The 15,923-nt window shown below is 52.4% G+C and overlaps 1 protein-coding gene across 4 annotated transcripts in view; it reads right to left on the bottom strand.

Moving 5' to 3' along the window:
- The window catches only part of TNR (tenascin R), an 81,601-nt gene extending 80,714 nt beyond the window's left edge, over positions 1–887 (bottom strand). For all 4 annotated transcript variants that reach the window (XM_052801806.1, XM_052801809.1, XM_052801810.1 and 1 more), the window contains exon 1: positions 681–887. The gene's annotated coding sequence lies outside the window, so the exon portion shown is untranslated. The remainder of the gene's footprint in view (positions 1–680) is intronic.
- Between the last annotated feature and the right edge of the window lie 15,036 nt (positions 888–15,923).

Here is a 15,923-nt window from a genome sequence, read left to right as displayed (position 1 = left end):
GGGGAGAGGGTGTGAATGAGCCCCCCCCGCCCCAGCACTGCCTGCGAGTATGCAGCAAGAAACCTCCTCCCCTTCCCGAACTGTCTCCTCTCTCCGTATGACGCAGGTGCCAAGAGCCAAATTTCTTTAACCTCATTCCAGCAACAAAAGGAACTTACAGAAAGTGCAGGCAGCCTTTGTCCCCCCCCGCCAAACACCCCCCCCCCCCGCCCCCCTTTCCCCCGCACAACCCCCCGTGGCTGGGCCGGGGAGACGCCGTACCGCGGCGGGGGAACCGCGGGTCCCTTCCCACGGCCGCTTCCCTCCGCGCCCAACTCCGCGCCTCGCTGCCCGGCCGCGGGGGTGGAGGGGTGGGGGGGACACACACGGACACATACAGAGCACAGACGGCCGGGGGCCAGGGCGCGGCCGCCCGCGGGGCGGGGATGCGCGGAGAAGCGGAGCGCGGAGCCCGGAGCGCGGCTGCCGGCGGAGCGCGGAGCCGTGGAGCCGCGGAGCTCGGAGCCCGGAGCCCGGAGCGCGGAGCCCGGAACGCGGAGCGCGGACTGCGGAGCGCGGAGCTCGGAGCTCGAACCGCGAAGCGCGGAGCCCGGAAAGCGGAGCCCGAACCGCGGAGCTCGGAGCGCGGCCGCCAGCGGAGCGCGGAGCGCGGAGCTGTCCGCGGTGCTGAGGACACTCACCGGGCCGGGCCGGGCCGGGCCGGCGCCTCCTGCCGCCGCCGGGAGGAAAGTGGGGCGGCCCCGCTCCGGCGGGGTCCCCGGGCTCGGCCTGGCGCCCTGCCTGGCGCCGGCAGCCCCGCTGGCTGCTGCGGCGGAGAGCAGCGACCCCGGCACTGCCTCGCTGCCGCTCCCTCCCCTGCTTAAATTTCAACAGCTTGGTGGTTTTTTTTTTTTTGTGTGTGTGTTGGTTTTTTTTTTCCTTGGGTTTTTTTTTCTCTTTTTTTTTTTTTTTTTTTCCCTTCCCCTTGCTCTCCCCTCCGCTCCCGCCGCTCCCCGCTCCGGGCTCTCCCGGCACGCAGCCACCTAGCGGGCAGAGGCGGGAGGAAAATCCCACCCGCAAACCCAGGCGGCACCGCCGCATCGCCTCCACACCCCCCCCCGCCGGCCCTGCCCGCGGGTTCGCCCCCCCCAGCCCCGCCGCCGCCACGCACCTCTCGCCGCCGGGTGTCAGCTCCCGAAGGAGATAAGCGACTGCAAAAGAAAGGGGGGAAGGAGGGGGTCTACGCAACAAAATGGGATACAAGAAAAAGTGAAAGCTAACTGAGTTCGGCCTCAGCCTGACAGGGCTGTGAATGCAAACCGGCGTGGCCACACAAATGGTCAGAGGGCTGGGATAGCTCTGCTGTGGGGACAGGCTGAGAGAGTTGGGGTCATTCAGCCTGGCGAAGAGAAGGCTCTGGGGAGACCTTATAGCAGACTTTCAGTACTTAAAGGGGGCCTACGAGAAAGATGGGGACAAACATTTTAGCAGGGCCTGTTGCGACAGGACAAGAGGTAATGGTTTTAAACTAAAGGAGGGTAGATTTAGATTAGATATAAAGAAGGAATTTTTTATGATGAGGGTGGCGAAACACTGGCACAGGTTGCCCAGAGAGGTCGTAGATGCCCCATTCTTGGCAACATTCAAGGTCAGGTTGGACGGGGCTCTGAGCAACCTGATGTAGTTGAAGATGTCCCTGCTCATGGCCAGGGGCTTGGACTGGATGACCTTGGTCCCCTTCAACCCAAACCGTTCTGTGATTCTATAACCCCGCACAACAAAGTTTGGGTCTTGCCCTTCCCTCCAAAGGTTAATTAACAGTCACTGGTCTGGGGGCGATTTCCTACCCAGCTGGGAGGTTGGGGTATGCAATCACACATCACTGTCTGGACAAGGGAACAGAGCTGCCTGGGGAGGAGAGGGCAGCAGCCTCAGCCCCAACAGGGGGGCTGAGGACCCTCCTCACTCTGGTCCCTCTGAGAGGGTCACACCCAGCTCCCTTTCCAAGCAGGATGGAGAAAGAGAGCCACGTTGGCATTATACGTTGCCTCCAACCAGCCGTCAGACCTTGGGGAAGTGGAAGGATAAACGGTCAAGCTGGCAGTAGGTATTTTTACACCCATCCTTACTTAAGTTGGTTAAAAAGACCTGAGTTCAGCACTCCCCACTGTTTCTGTATGGCCAGAGACCGGCCTCACCAAGAACATGAGAAACAAACCTCCGTCCCCAGTGGTCACTGCCTCAAATACAGTCAGGAGAAATTTTCAATCGAATTCTCTCCTTGCAGGTTGAAAGCCACTGAAGCCATTTGTGAATTCCTGACAAATTCACCCAATTACCATCCCTCAGCCAAAATAATGCAGGAAAGATGCCGAAGAGGCTGTAATGTTATATTTTAACATATTTGGAGTGCTCTAATTCCTTTCAATATCAGAACCTACCTGAATATTCAAAGTAATAAGCCTCCAAAAACTTTTTTGCTCAACAATGAATAGCATTGCTGATGGTAGAAGGGGTTTTTTTTTCCAGTTGAGCTGGTGAACCAAAGTTGAAAAGAGCAATTCAATCTAATTCTGCATACAACTTTAGGCACAGTTTTCACAGGTGGCGCAAACATTTCCCTGGCAAGCTGCTCAATCAGCTGAGAGACTCCCATCCTGATAAGTTAAACCAGACCTTCCTTAGTCACAGTAACAGGGTGGCCCTAAAAGTATCCATGACTCCAGAGATATGATTTCATTTTCCAATTTCCCCACATCACTTTGGGTAAATTGCCTGAAGTACCTCCTACCTCCATAAAACGGAAGCTCACTGAGAGATGTAAAGCCCATTAATAATGGTGAGATGCTTCAGCTCTGTAGATAAGTGCCCATTTAGATGTATAGGGGGTCATATACCTGCACATATGTGCACAGACATCCTACACAGAGTCAAACCCACAGCTCCAAGGGAGTAGGCAGTGCTTTTTGATGGCCTCAGACACTAGAGCTAACTGCACCTGGTTGACCTACACCCAATGGGTGCCACCAGTGAGGTGGCATGCAACTTTCCCGACTATAATGCAAAAGCCTGAGTTGGAAATAAGGCTGCAAGAAAACTCCCTCTTTGGTTTTACAGATGTACCAGCAAGAAAAAAAAACATGTTCCTTGGACCACGCCAGTGGAAAAAAAAACAAGAAGCTATATGCAAGCAATACATTGAAATAGCTGATCACGCCCTCCTGCCTTTCTCCACCCAGGCTCCTTGTTGTGGTGGGCAAAAGGACCTGGCTGGGTCCTGCCTCGGATGCTGAAATCACAGCAGCTGGAGAAGAGGAGGTCATTGCTCTCCTTTGCCTTCCTGCCATGATGACAAGCTTGCAAGTCAAAGTCAGGGGCAACATCCCCAAAAGTCATGGCGTTTTGACCATGACCATGCATGAAGGAGAGGTTTCTTGCCAAAGTCCCTAGGGACAGGGTGGCTGGGCATAAAACCGGCATGCTTTAATTCCCATGGTAGTGAAGGTGCAAGGAAAAAGCAGGGTCAAGCAGGGCCCAAAGCTGTCACCACCTGCCTAAGAGGATCCTTAATGAAACCTGTGGTGGAGCTGAGGAGCAACATACAAAATCTCCTGCTCTTAAACATACCTCAGAGCAAAATACACCCCGAAACCAGGAAACATGCTTGTTCTGTAGCCAACACAAGAGTTTTTCCAAGGGACACCTCTGGAGGCAAAAGCATGCGGCTTGCATGAGGCATGGATCGCCTGAAGAGGTCCCTGGGGAAAACTAGAGATCCTCATTTAGAAAAAGTCTTTGGGGAGATCATTTCAAATCCCTTTTCCCCCTCCGTTTCGCTTGTGCTGTTTCCAGCTCTCTGGGACTCTGGGCCATAACCACCTGTGTAGCCCAGGCACCCTCACACTTCCCAAGACTGCCTTGCTGATGCCAGTGGGAATCGAGCCTCAACTGGACACCCCAGGGCTTTCCATCCCTGCAATAACATGATGCATTAGGGAAAAGCACCCTCCAGTGAACGAGACCTTCTGGACTGGCCTGAAAATCCCAGGATCCCTTCCCTGTGTGGTCCCATCTGGGGAGATGCCCAGCAGTGAGCTGCCGCTGTTTCCATCCCTCCCCTCCTGCTGTTCTTCTCCCAGCACAGTCCTCAAATCACCGTCGCCCACCCACATCCCTGGGCTTTGAGCATCCCTGCTATTTCCCCTGGATGCATGGAGTGATGGGAACTCTGCCTTTGCAGAAGGAGTTTGGGAAATGGCTTTTATTTCTTCTCCCGTCACTGATGTTGGGGATGGCAGCCCCGGGGAGAAGCTCTTACGCAGAGCTACGTCTACAAAGCAAAACCGCCTCTTGGCAGCGGTGATCCTTATATGTGCTCAGAGGAACGAGCCGGGGTTCCCGGCCTGAATCACCAGAAAATTAAACATATGTCTCCATTCACCCAGGCAAGGAATTAGACGTTGATCCGTCCTGATTCCATCTATTTCAATTACAGCCGAGGGCAGGCGCTGCCTTCCCTGCACAGAGATCCTGGTAAGGCTGAATAGCCCTAGAGAGGTCTCCAGCCCACAGGGCTTTTCCTGGGCAGGGGACCACCCCAGGCACTACAGCCCCAGTGAGCCCCATGAGGGGGATGCTCAGAGCCCTGGGGGGATGTTCAGGGCTGTGGGAGGTTGCTTGGGGCTGGGGGTGGGGATGCTTGGGGCCATGAGGTGGATTCCTGGGGCCCCGGGGGGATTCTTGGGGCCCTGTGGTGGGTGCTCGGGGGCCTGTGGTGGATGCTTGAGGCCCTGGGAGGATGCTCAGGGCCATGCGAGGGATGTTCAGGGCCCTGGGATGGATGCTTAGGGCCATGGGAGAATGCTTGGGACCCTGGGGGGATGTTTGGGGCTCTCAGGGGATGCTCAGAGCCCTGGGGGCCTGACAGCACCCCAAGATACTTACCCAGGAACCTGCAGCACACACAGTGCTGTGGGTCCAGGAATAATGAGAGGGAGCATACTGTAAACCAGGAGCGACATTAAAAAGGGTTGACTGTAATCACAAAAGCAATAAACCCAAATCTTTAAATCCATCTATTATCCTACAAGCAAAGCCCCCAAATTATCTGCTATCATGCAATGGCTGAATTAAGGCGAGCACTGGCAGGGGTGCAGAGAATGGTGGTGGAGCCAGAAAACAGCCCTGCAAAATGGATGCAAGCTTTATGGCAAGGCAGCCTGGATGCTTTATTGGTCCATAGCACCAAGACTTCAATCCTCCTGGTGATGGGCAGGGAAAGCTGGTCCCCAGCTCGCTGCAGAGAGCTCCCTTAGTGCAGGGTTTGTGTTTCCGAGGGAGAGGAGAAATACCTTGAGATGCTCCAGTGGTGGGAAATGCAGGCAAGCCCGGGTGGGAGATGTGCTGGCTGCTACAACCTGTGTTGCCCATGAGGGTGTCTCCATCTTTGACCTTGCTGGCAAGAAGCAAATGGCCTTGCTGTGAAGCTGGGGGAAGTTCATCTTTTTAATGACAAAACAGTTTGTCTAATGTTTCATATGCAAATAATAAATATTAATATTATAGTATGACATTGCTGTGAAGTCCAACTACTGCAGCAGGTGGGTTGAGCCGACATGGCTGCATGTACAACACTCATTAGGAGAGGAGACCTTTCGGAAACATCCAATAAACGCATGCTTAGGGATCACCGGGAGCACAAGAGAAACCAAATGGATTTTTTCATTTCACATTTTAAGGAAGCACACAGCTTCACTGCCTAGAGCACGGAGACATGTCGCTTGTTGTGAGAGGTGCCGAGGATGGGGCACCTCCTGGCTCTAAGTGTTGGTCATGTCCAACCTTCTCCATCCCCAGTCCTCCGAGAGCCTCCCTGTGAGAGCCCCAGAAGAAGACTGTCACCCACGGGGCAGGTCCTAGGTTGGTTGCCACTGCTGGGGGGAAGCGGCTGTAAAGCCGTGCTCCATCCTTGGGTTTCAGGGCACCGCTGGCAGCAATTTCCCTGCTCCTCCCCAGCATTGGCTGTGTCTCAGTGCGTTCAACGGTCCCTAAAGACAGTAAAGCACCTCGGATGGAGGTGTTGCTGCTATGGAAGAAGCCACGCTCTTTATTTCACCCTGATCTACAGTTGGATGAGCCGCTTTCCTGCTGACCTGTGCTCAGACCCATCCCCAAATACCTCTTCATTGAGATGGCCTGTGCTTGGACCCATGGGCCATAGGGAGAGTGGGGGGAGAGGTGCCACCCTGCAAGGGCTCCTCTGAGGGTCCTCTTGGAGCTCAGCCCCCATCGAGGGGCTTTGCACCTGAGCCAGGCTGGCAGTGCTATGGGGCAGCACTATGGGGCAGTACGTTGCCCCGATGGCAGGGCCTTTGCCACGGTGCTGTCACCCCGCAGCCTCAAAACACCTTGCAGACTTGGAAAGCAACTAGTGGCACCTGTGCTAAACAGGACAGGGACACCAGCCAGCCCGGCAGGCAGGTAGCAGGCAGCAGCAGGGATTTGGGCAAGCAGGGTATGATGAGCAGGCAGGGACCGAGACCTGGCATTGGGTTGAGCATCTCCTCTGCTAGCCAGACACAACCCAACCTCTTCAGTGCACTGAGGTTCTTCCCGGCAAAGCAAGCTGGAGATCTCCCCCCGCTCCCAGGGCCAACACAGGGGTGCCAAAAAGAGGGTTTATTTAAGCCCAGCTGCTCTCATCCTGGCAAAGCACGATGGTTCCCAGCATGCAAATCATACTGGGTGCTTTGGGGCATTGCCTTCAATTTTTTTCTCCCCCTCTGTGCCCCTGCTCACAGCAGAAGGTGCAGCAGTCAGGCCACCCTTAGCTGCTCAGAAATGCCTGGCGCAGCCAGGTACCCTCCCCAGGTGGGTGGCACCGATTTGGTTTTTCTCCCTCTCTCCACCTGTCTGGGGTAAGCAATGCCGATGCCAAGAGTTCATCATCATTAAAGCACTGTCGCTGCAATGAGCCCTTGCTTTCTCATCCGTCAGTGGTGCTGGCCATGCAGAGAGCATCTCCATTGCTGGAATAAATAGCCCTTAAAAGTGGAGGCAAGAGGGAAACAGCCTCTGGGGGCTTGGAGCATCTGTGCAGTGGCGAAGCCCCCTGAAACCTCTTTTCTAGAAGCCTTCCCCCAAATCCCCCACCTCCCCAGGCAGCAGCACTGACCCACCAGCTGAAACGGATGGCTTTGCATGACCAAAACGAGAGGCTTTGCAGGCTCACAGACAGACAAATAGTTATGTACGCAGCCACGGGGAAAACAGGCATCCAGAGGACGTTGGTCCAAGGACTGCGTTAAACACAAGGATTTTAAACCCTGATTTTTATTGCAAACAAGTGTAATGGGCTCTCCGTGTGATCGCTCATGCAGTGCAGCCAAGTGTGAAGGGTCTCCTTCCCCCGATGCAGGGGGCCAACCCCCCCCCAAATTGTCTCCTTACTCCCGTGGGAGGCTGGCACCTCGAGGGTGCCCCGTACCTGGGTCACACGGTGCTGGGGACATCCCCTTGCTGTCTGCACAATGCTGGGCTCCCTCTCCCTCCTCCTCCTCCTCCACCCGGCCCGTGGGGCAGAGGCAGCTTTCATGGCTCTGGTGGGAATTGCAGCATCCCCCAGCGATGTTGGGCTTTACAGGTTCCTGGGGTTTTTTTAAATGCAAAATGCCCTTTAGTGTTGCTACTGCCACACACAAGGCTTTTAGATGTCACAGTTGCGTATTAAAGTAATTAAAACCTACATTCAGACTTAAAACCTGGTATAAAAATGAAACTGTGGCAGGTCCAGTGCTGTACAGCAGCCCCATGGCTGCCCCACAGATGAGGCAAAGGAAGGATCTTTAACCCCACGTCTCTGCCTTGGGATAAGGCCGTACCATCCCACCTTTGCCAGAAGGTTGGGCACATCCCAGGTGCTTCCTGTGCCCTCCCAGCTTGCCCATGCAGAGTTGCTTTCCTGCAGAAACCACTACGTACGTGGGATTTGCATGGGGGGCAAATTTGTGCCCATTTTACAGCTGGGTAAAACTGAGCCCAGAGGTAGCAAGGGCAAGGCAGGAATCACCAGGATGGCTCAGCCCTTTGGCCACCCTGAACATCACCTTTGCCAACAGATGCGGGTTGGGGGGGCAGCCAGGGCGGCTCACCGGGTCCTGGCAAGCTGGGAGTGCCGGGGGTGGGGGGAAATTTTTCTGCAAGGAACCAGCACACAAGTACCGGCATTCCGTCACTTGGCTGTGCATAGGTTGTTAGGAAAAAAAGATGATAAATAAAGATAAATGGAGGAGAGCAGAGCATGCCAGCAACCCTTCTCCATCATTCCTTTTCTTCCCTAAGCAGATCAAATTATGACCTGAAATCACTGAATACATATTTTATTATGTGGATAATTTAAAGGATGAGGGTGAGACAGAGAATTCATAAGGTACCGTCACGTTAGAAGACAAAGAGTTCCCATTAATCTCCTACGGGAAAAAACTGAACAGGAGAAAAGGCCGGGGGGGGGCACAGGTTGTAATCGATGCTGCCCTCTCCTCCTCCTCCTTGTTTTGGGTGAGCTGGGACACACAGGGATGTCTTCTCCGCTAACATCCACACATAAGCTGCTCCTTAACACCTCACAAAATAGATGCGGTGCTCCCAGCTCTTCCCAGTCCTGCCGCCCTTTGCCAGCAACGCAAACCCATCATATCACATTTAAAGAGCTTGGAAATTAGCTCTCCTCCTCCGTGCAGAGCTTAGGAGCAGGGGAGGGGGTTAGGATGCAGCCATACCTTTCCCCCCAGCCCTGGGCAGCGCCGCCCCATTTTTCCCCCAGGACTCGCAGCCCCCAGCCTGCTGCTCACCCTAGCCGGGGCCATGCCGGGGGCAGAGCCATTGCGGTCTGCTGGGCTTTGGCCCATTTCACCCTGGCTCGGGCGCCCGTCTGGCGCCAGCTCGAGCGTGATGCTCTTATGACTTTGAGGGGTCAGCCCTGCTTCACTTCCCCTCAAACCTCCCCCCCCAGCCCCATTAAGTCACGGGTCTCTCTGCACTCTGTAGATCAATGCCAGCTGCAGGATGTTTTTCGGTCGCCACGGGACCGGAAAAGAGCTGCTGGGTCTTAATAATTATTTTAATAACAATCAAGAAACGATATAAAATAAATAACTCTATATAAAATAACTCCATATATTTTATGGGTAGCTGAGCTGGGGGGGTGAGGGCTCGTCCCTGGAGGCAGCACCCCCAGCATGTGCCTCTGACCTGGGACACTGGCGATGGGACAGGAACAGCTGAGCTGGGCTGGGCTGGTGGCTTCAGACCAGCTCCTGCTCAGGTCTAGGAGAATGAGAGGAGTGTTTTCCCTCTTAAACACCTAAATGGCTTTATGGGGATTTTGACAAGTCAGATTAAGCACCATAATCAAGACAAACTTGTTGTTTAAATAAGGGCCCTGAGGACAAATCAGAGCTGCTGAGCGTTTTCCGTACCCAATCCTGCACATCTCACAGGTAGAGGGACAGGTGGTGGGATGGGGTCACACCTGCAGCATGAGTTGCTCATCCTCCAGCGGTCACCATCCTCACCGCAGGGCCCGGAGAAAGGGACATGTGGGATGGTCCAGCACCTTCACACCTCCACGGCTCCGTCCATCAGGGCTCATGGCTCCCCACAGCCCCACAGTGTTGGCCAGCCCCCTCTGGGAGGCTCACGATGTCGAGGGGGTTACGACAAGGTAACCTTTAAACGAACACATTTAATTTCTGAATTAAAAGCCCCTAGGGCTGCTCTCCTTCCCAGCAAGTCTTCCGGCACAGAGAGAGAAGGCAGGGAGGGCTGGAAGGCTACATCGGCACTCGCTGGTTTGGGATTCGCATTGAGCTCGTGCTGCTGGCTTGGTTTCAGCTGTCACATGCTATTACTCACGCCTCCTAAGGATGGACTTTTTTTTTTTTTTCCTGAAAGTCTCCAAATTATTTTCCTTGGCTGCCTGAAAAGATTTTAAGACACTAAGTGACAGCATGCTCTGCAGCCCTCGGAAAACCAGAGGGATTTCGGGGAAGATGACAGGGTTAGAGATGCTCATGGAGTTCACACCTGTCTGCTACTCATGCAATTCTCCAGGTAAAAGCCAGTCCCATTGCTCCTCACCACCTCATTTTGGGAGTCAAAAAAGAGCATTGAGGTTAATCTCATCTCCCTGAACAGACCAGGGAGACAGCAATGCCTTTAAGAGAAGGCGAGACTGGGAGAAGAAAAAATTAATCTGCCTCTCTCTGCTTTTGCCGCTGCACAGATCGGAGGTTTTGCACAAGCAGCTATCACAGACAAGATTGCTCTTCTTCCGCACCCCCCGATGAACTATTTTCCACCGCAGCCCGTAGCAGGCAGGTTGCACACACTCGCTATTCCAGGCAGATTAAAAGAAGCTATGATGGGTACGCGGAGCCCTCCTTCACCTGAATGGTTCATGAAGCAGGGAGCCCTGCAAGATGTTGCGGTCCTGGAAGAGCTGGAACCACCTTCTCCCCTTGCACCACAGACCAGCCAAGGAAGGTCCATACTTAGTTTTCTTTCTCATCAGTTATTTCTAAGAGATGTCAAAAAACTCACTTTTTTGCCTCCCAAGAATTTTTCCTGCTGCTTGATATTACAGGACAAACTCTTGTCCTGCCTCTGCTGAGTAGCGATGGCCAACCATCAGCCAGAGCCAGATTTAAGGTGTTAAGCTGGAAAGATTTGAAACAGTTGTTTGGCAAGACCTACTCAACTCAAATGGCTGGTTAACACATGGAGCAGAGGAAGAAGTCTTGTTTTAACCCAACCATTTTAATTCATTTATGAAGATGCTAAAGACTTAGAATACCCAAATATTGGCTTGTAGCTGAACAGTGATATGGATGAGAAGACCCTCACTTCAAGAACCCATTTGCAGTTCACTCTGAAAGCAAAATGGAAGCAAACTATGTGGGGACTAGGGCTACAAGTGCTTCTCTGAAAGGTAGATGTAGGCTCTGGTCCTTGTCTGATGAATCCTGCTACAGTTCAATGCTTCCCATGGTCTTAAGCACACCTCCCTGCTAGCCAAACCCCTTGGGTCCTCAACATTTAAAGCAGGTGACAGTCCCCGAGCCTCCTACAGATGCTCTGTAATAACCCTACACCCATGACCAAACACAGCACATGGGCTCTGCACTGTGGAGAGGAATGCAAACCCCTTTTGGAAAGCGAGTGAATAGAATCGTAGGGAAGTCTGCTGCCTCCCTAGGGCCTGGGTTAAGGACATCACTAGGAAACTTCCTAGCCTGGTACAGCCCTCGAACTATTACCCATTACTGCTCTTCCATGTGGGTGGCGATGAAGCCACAACACATAGTCCAAGGGTACTCAAAAGAGACTTCAGACCCTTGGGATGGTTGGTAAAGGAATCTGGAGCACAGGTTATTTTTTCCTCTCTCCCTCCAGTTGCGGGCAGCAACACTGGAAGAAACAGTCTATTAATACATGGCTCCGTGGCTGGTATCATGGCCACAATTTTAAGTTTTTTGTTTGTGGGATGGCCTACACAGCACCAGGCTTGCTGGCGTCAGATGGGATTCACCTTTCTCAAAGGGGGAAGAGGGTCTTTGCTCACAAGCTAGCAGGGCTTATTGACAGAGCTTTAAACTAGACTTGAAGGGGGAGGGGGATAATATCAGGCTTGCCTGTGACAAGCTGTGGGATGACATGCCAAGGTTAGAGGGACAGGGTGCTAGCGAGGGCCCTCAGCCTGTTGCTCTGAGACGTACTGGGTACACTGGAGCACACCTGAAGTCTTATGGAGATGAGCCAGGAGCTCCTGAGGTAATAGGAGCCAACAGGGAAACACTGGGGAAACATCTCAAAGGAATTAAGGAGTGTTCCTCTAAGAAGGTGACAAGGCTGACAGCCCAGCTGAAGTGCCTCTACACCAATGCATGCAGCATGGGCAACAAACAGGAGGAGTTGGATGCCACCGTGCTGCTAGAAAGCTACGACCTAGTTGTCATTACTGAAACTTGGTGGAATGAATCCCATGACTGGAGTGCAGCTATCACTGGCTACAGGCTATTTGGAAGGGACAGACAAGAAAGGAAGGGTGGAGGGGTGGCCCTCTACATCAAGAAATGGATAGATTGCAACGAGCTGTCTCTGAAGAATAGCCATGAGCAGGTTGAAAGCTTATGGGTAAGAATTGGAGACCGAGGCAACAAAGGGAACCTTGTGGTTGGTGTCTACTACACACCACCCAATCAAGGGGAGTGCACTGATGAAGCCTTCTTACTCCAGCTACAGGAGGCATCACGCTCACAGGCTCTTGTCCTGCTGGGGGACTTCAACCACCCCAAATCTGCTGGAAAAGTAGCATGGCGAGCTGTAGGTAATCCAGGAGACTCCTGGAGTGCATTGAGGATAACTTCTTAAGTCAGGTAGTGAACAGCCCTACCAGAGGGGATGGACCCGATGGTCACCAACTCAAGTGAGCTAATCGGTGATGTCAAGACTGGAAGCAGCCTGGGCTGCAGTGATCACGCACTGGTGGAGTTCACAGTCCTGACGGATACGGGACAGGTGAAGAGTAAAATCAGGACCCTGAATTTTAGGAAAGCACAATTCCAGCTGTTCCAAGGAGTTAGTCAATAGGACCCCCAGTGAAACTGCCCTCAGGGACAAGGGAGCAGAACAGGGCTGGCAGATCTTTAAGGACGCTTTCCATAGAGCACAACAGCTCTCAATCCCCAGGTGTAAGAAATCAGGAAAGGAAGGCAAGGGACCATCATGGCTGAGTTGAGACCTGCTGGTCAAACTAAAGGGCAAGAAGGAAATGCACAGGCAGTGGAAGCAGGGACAGGTATCCTGGGAAGTGTATAGGGACGCTGCCCAGCTGTGTAGGGATGGGGTGAGGAAGGCCAAGGCACAGCTGGAGCTGAACTTGGCAAGGGATGCAAAGAATAAGGGCTTCTACAGGTATGTCAGCCAGAAAAGGAAAGTAAAAGAAAGCATACCCCCCTTGACGAGCAAGACTGGCAAACTGGTAACAATGGATGAGGAGAAGGCTGAGGTATCCAGCAACTTTTTTGCCTCAGTCTTCACTGGCAACCTCTCTTCCCACACCTCTTGCGTGGATGGACCACAAGGGAGGGACTGGGGGAGCAAACTCCCTCCCACTGTAAGACAAGGTCAGGTTTGGGACCACCTGAGGAACCTGAACATACACAAGTCTATGGGACCTGATGAGATGCATCCCAGAGTCCTGAGGGAACTGGCTGATGTAGTTGCCAAGCCACTCTCCATGGTATTTGAAAAGTCAAGGCAGTCAGGTGAAGTCCCTGGTGACGGGAAAAAGGGAAACATTGCACCCATTTTTAAAAAGGGTAGAAAGGAGGACCCTGGGAACTACCAACTTGTCAGCCTCACCTCTGTGCCTGGGATGCTCATGGAACAGATCCTCCTAGAAGCTATGCTAAGGCACATAGAGGATTGGGAGGTGATTTGAGACAGCCAGCATGGCTTCACCAAGGGCAAGTCTTGCCCAACCAACCTAGTGGCCTTCTGTGATGGAGTGCCTACATCAGCGGATAAGGGAAGAGCTATGGATGTCATCTGTCTGGACTTCTGTAAGGCCTGTGATATGGACCCCCACAACATCCTTCTCTAAATTGGAGAGATATGGATTTGATGGGTGGACTGTTTGGTGGATGAGGAATTGGTTAGATAGTCGCATGCAGAGGGCGATGGTTAATGCCTCAATGTCCCGATGAAGGTCGGTGACAAGTGGTGTCCCTCAGGGCTCCATATTAGGACCAGTACTGTTCAGTATCTTCAACGATGACACAGACAGTGCGATCGAGTGCACCCTCAGCAAGTTTACAGACAACACCAACCTGAGCAGTGCACTTGACAGGCCTGAGGGACAGGATGCCATCCAGAGGAACCTGGACAAGCTCGAGAAGTGGGCCCATGTTTACCTCATGAGGTTCAAAAAGGCCAAGTGCAAAGTCCTTCACATGGATCGGGGCAACCCCCAGTATCAATACAGGCTGGCGGATGAAGGGATTGAGAGCAGCCCTCTGGAGAACTTGGGGGTGTTGGTTGACAAGAAGCTCAACATGAGCCAGCAATGTGTGTTTGCAGCCCAGAAAGCCAACCATATCCTGGCCTGCATCAAAAGAAGCATGGCTAGGATGTTGAGGGAGGTGATTCTGCCCCTCTACTCCGCTCTGGTGAGACCCCACCTGGAGTACTGCGTCCAGCTCTGGAGTCCTCAGCACAGAAGAGACATGGACCTGTTGGAGCAGGTCCAGAGAGGGGCCACAAAGGTGATGAGGGGACTAGAGCACCTCTCCTATGAAGAAAGGCTGAGAGAGTTGGGGTCATTCAGCCTGGTGAAGAGAAGGCTCTGGGGAGACCTTATAGCAGCCTTTCAGTACTTAAAGGGGGCCTACGAGAAAGATGGGGACAAACATTTTAGCAGGGCCTGTTGCGATAGGACAAGAGGTAATGGTTTTAAACTAAAGGAGGGTAGATTTAGATTAGATATAAGGAAGGAATTTTTTATGATGAGGGTGGCGAAACACTGGCACAGGTTGCCCAGAGAGGTTGTAGATGCCCCATTCTTGGCAACATTCAAGGTCAGGTTGGACGGGGCTCTGAGCAACCTGATGTAGTTGAAGATGTCCCTGCTCATGGCCAGGGGCTTGGACTAGATGACCTTAGTCCCCTTCAACCCAAACCATTCTATGATCTTGTGAGGTTGGCCTCAAGAAAAAGAGTCTTTGCAGGCAGCGGCCATAATTTCCCCAATTACCTCTGCTGGATGCCGGGATTAGCACCGCTGCCTGCACACGTGGATGCTGCCACCACACAAGATGATTTCTTCAAAGCAAACGCTGCAGTCAATGGGAACTACTTCGCCCCCGGACTGCTGCAGGTCCTTGCTGGGTGTTTCTGGCCTCCAAAAAGCAGTGAGAAAGGAAAGAGGACTTTTGAGCAAGAAAGGAGCTAGATTTGCCTTTCCAATTATCTGCTGCTGTCATTATGACCTTCCATAGTTAAACAAAATTACCCTAAACAAACAAGGCTCCAGCGCTTGGGTTGAATGCTGGCATTAGCAACCGTCCACACTCACTGCTGAAGAGCCCTGACATATTGATATTAATTTAAATTTCCCCTTGACTTCTTTTTAGCACTGAGGCATGTTCTTCCTACTCTTCTATTAAATGCTTTAAAATTAATTAAAGAGGCTGGCTGGGCAGGCAGGGTTTTAAATTCCCTTTCTCAAAGAAAAATCTGACTCACCCAACACCTCTTGTAGGGACATGAGCGCTGGAGGCAAAAATCTTTCTGGGACAGCTTCCAGCCAAGGCCTTTGTAACCCTGTTCTTTCAAAAGAAGAAAATGAGAATAAAGACTCTAAGTGCCCACCATCTGCAATTAATTTTTGCAAGGAGAGCAGTTAAGCGCTGGGACAGGTTTCCCAGAGGGACATCCTTGCTCAGTTGAGTTGTGAACATCTCCAGGCCCTGGAGCAACCTCATCCAACTTTGAGGCAAGTCCTGCTCTGGGCAGGGGGGGGTTGGACCAGAGACCTCTGGAGGTCCCTCCCAAACTCAATCACTCCCCGACTCTAAAAAGGCTGAAAACCTGATAGGGACCATTTGTTGAGGAGGCAACTAATTAAAAAAAAATATTGACCAATTGCTGTTAAAAAAAAAGATTACAGTACGTAATTATATGCGACTTAATATGTCAACTGCAGAGAGTTACCTGAAGGAAAGAAAATTAAGGGGATTAAAATAAGGAGTGTACCACTTGTGACAAAGAGACAAAGACAACTTGTGTTTATGAGCTGCTGTGTTTCTAATTAGGGCCAGACACCAAATTTGCATTTTATCTTGATTGAAACAGAATGAAAACCAAAAAAACAAAGGCAGCCGATG

Source organism: Harpia harpyja, chromosome 11, assembly GCF_026419915.1.
Source record: "Harpia harpyja isolate bHarHar1 chromosome 11, bHarHar1 primary haplotype, whole genome shotgun sequence".
Taxonomy (NCBI): domain Eukaryota; kingdom Metazoa; phylum Chordata; class Aves; order Accipitriformes; family Accipitridae; genus Harpia; species Harpia harpyja.
Note: the sequence above shows the minus strand (reverse complement) of the source record. Positions and strands in the feature narration are given on the sequence as shown.